This window comes from Bubalus kerabau, chromosome 15 (genome assembly GCF_029407905.1).
Source record: "Bubalus kerabau isolate K-KA32 ecotype Philippines breed swamp buffalo chromosome 15, PCC_UOA_SB_1v2, whole genome shotgun sequence".
In the NCBI taxonomy this organism is placed as follows: domain Eukaryota; kingdom Metazoa; phylum Chordata; class Mammalia; order Artiodactyla; family Bovidae; genus Bubalus; species Bubalus kerabau.
In genome coordinates this window covers 61,629,889-61,636,999 of record NC_073638.1, presented here as the reverse complement: position 1 = coordinate 61,636,999, position 7,111 = coordinate 61,629,889, and positions in this window count along the sequence as shown.

Sequence of the window (7,111 nt, the reverse complement as noted above, 5' to 3'; positions counted from 1 at the left end):
TTTTTTTTAATGCTTGTTCTTTTTAGTGTTACTTAATACTTTTGTTTTGCCTACTGACTTGGAAGAAATTTCCATGACCCCAACCCTTGAGAAGCAGATGTGACCTGAAAACTTTTCTTCCCACTTCCTTGCTTATCAGCAGATTCAAATTTCCCATTGTTTGATTCTTACTTCCCAGCCTACTTCTTCAGTGTTCTGCAAGGTAGTCCCGTTCTTTGTGATGTTTAATCTGAAATAAAATGTTGGAAATTAAATCCTGGTTGTGGATACTCTGCAGCTTCTATGTTTCCCATGTTACCAAAATGATAGTTGAAAGGCGATTCTTTCTCATTGAGAACCAGAGTGTTTGTTTTAGTCTATGTGGGCTTCCCTGGTGGCTCAGAGGTTAAAGCGTCTGCCTGCAGTGCAGGAGACCTGGGTTTGATCCCTGGGTCGGGAAGATCCTCTGGAGAAGGAAATGGCAACCCACTCCAGTATTCTTGCCTGGAGAATCCCATGGATGGAGGAGCCTGGTGGGCTACAGTCTATGGGGTCACAGAGAATGGGACACAACTGAGAGACTCTGTCTAAAAACATTTGGAAACGGGTGAGTCCAGGTATTACAAGAAAGAAACTGACCTTATGAATGGCTTATTTCAAACATGTTCGTAGTTTGGAGAATGACCTAACATGTGTTCCTATTGCTGTTGAATTACCTTTCGGGCCAAACAGAGTAATCGGGGAATTCCCTAGCATCCCAGTGATTAGGGCTCTGTGCTTTTACAGCCAAGGTTGTTGTTGTTTGATTGCTAAGTCCTGTCTGTGACTCCATGGACTGCAGGATGCCAGGCTTCCCTGTACTTCAGTATCTCCAGGAATTCGCTCAAACTCATCTCCTTTGAGTCAATGATGCCATCCAACCATCTTATCCTCTGTCACCTCTTTTCCTCCTGCCCTCAATCTTTTCTAGCATCAGGGTCTTTGCCAATGAATTGGTTCTTCGCATCAGGTAGCCAAAGTATTGGAGCTTCAGTTTCAGCATCAGTCCTTTCAATGAATATTCAGGACTGATTTCCTTTAGGATGGACTGGTTGGATCTCCTTGCTCCAAGGTACTCACAAAAGTCTTCTCCAGCCTCACAGTTTGAAAGCATCAGTTCTTCAGTGCTCAGCCTTCTTTATGGTGCAATTCTCACATCCATACATCACTACTGGAAAAACCATAGCTTTGACAGTCCAGACCTTTGTCGGCAATGGGATGTCTCTGCTTTTTAATATGCTATCTAGGTTTGTCATAGGTTTTCTTCCAAGGAGCAAGTGTCTTTTAATTTCATGATTGCAGTCACTATCTGCAGTGATTTTGGAGCCCCCCAAAATAAAGACTGTCACTGTTTCCAGTTTACCCTACTGCCAAGGGTTCAAGTTCAATCCCTAGTTAGGAAACTAAGATCCCACAAACCACGTGCTATGGCTGAACAAACAGAGTAATCATCCGATGGGTGCCAATAAATACCCTGTTTTTCAGTCTGTTGCCCTCTGTCCTTTTACTGCCTTGGTTTCCTCCCTCTCCCCAACTCCCTGCTGGGTTCTGATATATTTTGCTGCTCCAGAAAACCTTAGGCTCTATCTCTGGATGGCAGTGGTGGACCCTTATTTTCCTAAAAGGATCACCCATAAGGCAAACAAGTTTTTCTTTAGAATCACAAGTCAATCTTAGAGCAGTTACATAACTGCATTTTAATGGAATAGGTCCTCTGTGCATCAGAGATGAGAGTAGACAGTGATGACATAGAGGAGACAGAGGCCCCTGTGCTGTGGGATTATGAATAAAGGGAGTAGGATGGCATGACTAATGAGAAAAGTTCTAAGATACTCAGCTTTTACCACTTGCTATTCTTTTTCATTATATTTGCTCTTTGACCAACTGCGTGGCATCTTAGAATTTAGTGAATACTTGTGACCCTGATGCAGCTTTCTGGCATTCTTTCTCTGCTTAGTTCCCTTCTCTCTGGTGTTCTGCTATAGAAATTTCTGCTGCTCAGCCTCCTAAATTCTGATCTCTGTCTCCCTGGCTTTGTAAATGAGCCTTTTTCTGCCCTGCTTATACCTTCCTTCTTTGTAGGCTGGACACTTCTTTTGGGCAGAAATTGGGAGTAAACATAAGGGGGTCAGAATCCTTCACTACCTGTTGTATAACGTCTGAACACAGTTCTTTCACATAGTTGGTCCAGTTTTCTGTTTGTTTATGATGAAAATGTCTAGTATCAGTTAGGGGCAGAAGAAGATAACCATGCTTTCCCAGAAATTTATAGCAATCCAGTCCTAGCCCAGGATTAGATTTTCATACTCAGGTTCAATCCCTGGGATGGAAGATCCCCTGGAGGAGGAAATGGCTCCAATATTCTTGCCTGGAGGATCCCATGGACAGAGGTGCCTGGTGGGCTGTAGTCCGTGGGGTCACGAAGAGCTGGACACCACTGAAGCAACTTAGCATGCACGCATTCATTCCTGAAACAATTACTAGCCAAGGGTTTGTGGTTATCATCTTTTTAAAACCAATTTTATTGTTTATTTTTGTTTTTGGCTGTGCTGGGTCTCCCCTGTAGTGTGTGGGCTTTCTCGAGTCACACTGAGCAGGGGCTACTCTCTAGTTACAGTGCATGGGCTTCTCATTGAAGTGGCTTCTCTTGTTGTGGAGTGCGGGCTCTCAAGCTCAGGCTCAGTGGTTGTGGCACACAGGATTAGTTGCTCCATGGCCATGTGGTATCTTCCTGGATCAGGGATCAAACTCATATACCCTGCATGGGCAGGTATATTCTTAACCAGTGGGCCACCAGAGAAGTTCTGTGATTATCATCTTTGATGCAGTCTATTGAGAATCTATTAAAAGATGTTTGCTCCTTTGAAGAAAAGCTATGACAAACCTAGACAGCATATTAAAAAGCAGAGACATTACTTTGCCAACAAAGGTCTGTAGGGTCAAAGCTATGGTTTTTCCAGTGGTCATGTATGGATGTGAGAACTGGACCATAAGGAAAGCTGAACACTGAAGAATCGATGCTTTTGAACTGTGGTGTTGGAGAAGACTCTTGGGAGTCCCTTGGACTGCAAGGAGATCCAGCCAGTCCATTGTAAAGGAAATCAGTCCTGAATATTCATTGGAAGGACTGATGCTGAAACTGAAGTTCCAGTGCTTTGGCCACCTGATGTGAAGAACTGACTCATTGGAAAAGACCCTGATGCAGGGAAAGATTGAAGGCAGGAGTAGAAGGGGATGGCAGAGGATGAGATGGTTGGATGGCATCACTGACTCAAAAGACATGTGTTTGAGCAAGCTTCAGGAGTTGTGAGGGACAGGGAAGCCTGGTGTGCTGCAGTCCATGGGGTCACAAAGAGTCAGACACGACTGAGTGACTGAACTGATTGAGAGTCCACTCATGGAAATGAGGTTGGCAAACTTTCTTAAGGACGCATTTCAAAATGCGGATATATATCAAAGGAATAAGAGAGAACTTTTTTGGACAAATTAAATGTTTTATATTTTGGTAGTAATCCTTTTACACAGCTTAAAACTCATCAAACTGTAAACCTAAAATTAGTGAATTTTACTGTAGTTAAATTAGCCTCTATAAAATCAATTTAAGAATGATTATTGGTTGATTTTGTTGTGATATACAGAAAGCTGTATTTTAAAAAGTACAATATCAACAGAAAAAGAAGTCTGAACCCGAGTCTCTCAACCTTACGGGGAGCATTGTACAAGATAATATTTTAACTATAGTATTACTGACAGCCAAAAATAGAGAATCTTCTTAGGTCAGAATTCTTGACAGCTTTTTTTTCTTGCGTTCTTTCCCTTATATTTTCCTGGCCACTGCCATCTCTCAGGTATCCAGGTTCTTTCTCTATCATACCCCACTTGAAGAGAAAGTGCTTTTCGCTCTGTTTAATGGAATGGCCTCTTTTTCCTTATAAGAGTCCATCCTCCTTAGCCTCCCTTAATAGCCTGTAGACTAAAACAACACAGAACAATGTCTCTGTTTATCTCTCATAGAAATCATCTTTTCTTTAGTACCAGAATATCTTATTGTTATTTCATTTGGAGCCATTGGTGAGAGAAGCCATTATAACTTTGGAATTGTTGCCCAGTGGCAGATACTAATAGTTGTCTACAGAGCATTCATCTCTCTTTCTCCTACTTAGAACTCTGAATCTGTTCCAGTATCCACCACACTCTTCCTGCAGCCATGTGACTCAGGGGAAGTTGATCTTATCCTCTTTCCATGTAGCATGAGCTCAGTAAATCTCTGTTGAATGAATTGCATTGATTAAACTTTAACTTCTCATTTGATCATGTTTCCCCTAGTAGACTTAAGACTGTGTTATTTACTAGGTAGTGTTGGCATGGTCGGAGAAGGCGATGGCACCCCACTCCAGTACTTTTGCCTGGAAAATCCCATGGACGGAGGAGCCTGGTGGGCTGCAGTCCATGGGGTTGCTAGAGTCGGACACGACTGAGTGACTTCACTTTCACTTTTCACTTGCATGCATTGGAGAAGGAAATGGCAACCCACTCCAGTGTTCTTGCCTGGAGAATCCCAGGGACTGGGGAGCCTAGTGGGCTGCCATCTCTGGGGTCGCACAGAGTCGGACATGACTGAAGCAACTTAGCAGCAGCAGCAGCAGCAGTTTGCATGGTGTCTTAGGCCTGGAGGCAGGGTCTCTGAAAATGTAAGAGACCTGGAAAAAAAAATACCAAAAAAATAAAAATGGGGCTTTGTATTAGTCAGCATTGGTTAGACTATACTGCAACAACTGATATTTCCCAGGTCTTTAGCAGCTTAATACAAAAGCTTTATTTCTAGCTTATGTTACATGTTCATTACAGGTTAATGGTAAGGGAACGGGCATGCTGGGCTCTACAAAGTCACTCAAGAACCCATACTGATACAACCTCCACAATCCTTTAGCTGCACCACCTAGAAAACCCAGGCTTCTGGATTGCCAAGGTAGAGAAAAGGAGAGTCTAAAGAACTGAGGCTCTTCTTTGTCCATCGTTCTCCTTTCATTGGGCAGGTCTAATCACATGGCTTTGCACAACTATAGCAATTAAGGAATACAGCTTTCTATTTGCCTGGAGGCAAGGAAGGCTAGATATTGGTATTAGATCATGTCTCTAAAAGTTCCAAAATGTGAAAATAAAACTGAAAATCTGAATTCATAAATTTAAATTAATAAAAAAATCCAAAGTTTAAAAATGAAGAAAATCCACATTAATAAATTAAATGTTGACTTCATTGTTGAGTATTCATAAATACTTCAGTGATTTTGAAAAGTTTATTTCTTAATTTCAAAGTCCTCAATAGATATAACTGATACAAAATCATAATTCATGAATTATATGTGCTATTTGTATCTAATGAGTCACACAATAAATTGTAAGACTCTTTCATGACTTTTACTGGTACATTTAAAAATGCTTGAGGAACTTCCCTGGTAGTCCAGTGGCTAAGGCTCTGCACTCCCAATGCAGGGGGCCTGGGTTTGATCCCTAGTCCGGGGACTAGATCCCACATGCCACAACTAAGTGTTTGTATGCTGCAACAAAAAGATCCTGCATGATGCAATAAAGATCGAGGATCCAAGACCCAATGCAGCCAGATAAATAAATAAACATTTTAAAATAAATAAATATGTAAAAATGCTTGAAATGATGTGTGGTCTCTAAAATCAAGAAATCCTAGGAAAGCATTTTAATAGTCCTTCCATGAGGGTATGATCTTTCTTGCTTGCCATTTTTTCTCTGGATCCCTGACAGTGGAAAAACTTGCAAATACTTGTTAAACTACTGAACAAATAGATAAAATAGTTGTTTGCACTTTTGAGGAAGGTATATTCTTAGTGAAGAAACTGATAAGTAAAAATATTCAGTACATTTCTATAAATGTTGCCAGTCAGAGTCTCAGTTGGAAAGAGCTGGAACACACAAAAATTGAATAATGTGAGGAGAACTTAATGGAGATATGGCACACACAAAAAAAGGAGGAAGAAGCAGTAGCTGGAGAAAAGGACACCTAAAGAAAGGTGACTTTAGGTCAAGGGATTCAGTTAGCCTGAAGCAACCTTTTCTGGATCAGATAGAGGGAGTGAGTTGGAAAAGTCCATGCCAGGCAGAGGGAATAATATTTGGCAAGACACAGGGGTGTGAAAAGTCCTCTGTGTTGAAGCAGTGGTGAGAAGCACAGCATGTTGAGAGCAGGCAGGGAAGGAAGGATCTGGACTTGATGGAGCTAGAGAGCAATGGGAGCTGTTCCATGAAGGGCCCATGGAAGTGGGATGTTCCTCTGTTGACATGGTACATAGGAAACCAGTCCCTCCAAAACATTCCTTGAGTCCCTGGACCCAACATCCTGGGCCTAGAGACACAGTTTCTCACTTGCTCCCACTAAGCTGCCAGAGTTGCCTTGGCACAGCAGTGCTTTGGCTGCTTTAAGGCTTTGACTCATCCACTGTGCTTTGTGGGCTTCCCAGGAATTGCTGCCAGTTGACTGTGGCGCCCACTCCAGTCAGGTGCAGATAGTTGTCAGTTCCGTCGACAGGTGCAAAAGCAGTGGTGGGGTGTTTGAGTTTGCTTCCCGGGATCCATCCGAAGGCTAGGAAGCCAGATGCAGGCATCCTAGATGTGGGTAGTTAATGGGAGAGTAGTTGTGCTGATGAACCTACAGATGCCTCTTTTAGTGCCTGCAGACTTCAGCTCTGACCTCTAGTCTTGCATTCTTGCACTGTCCACATGCCCAGATACCTCATTCAGAGCTTTCCTAGTTCTTCCACACTCCTGCTGGTCTGCTTCATGGCTGATTTCCAGCTCATTTTCTCTTGAACTCCTTGTGTGATCACCACCTGGGAAGTATTCTCTGGTTCAATTAAATTACCATAGGCCATACTTGCACTAAGCTTTACTTAGAAGGATATAGGTTAGTCAAATAGATAACTAATAAGGACCTAGCACAGGGAACCCTGCTCAATACTTGGTAATGACTTACGTAGTGTGTGAACTTCAGTTGTATTGGACTCTTTGTGACCCCATGGACCCCACCAGGCTACTCCGTTCATGGGATTCTCCAGGCAAGAAT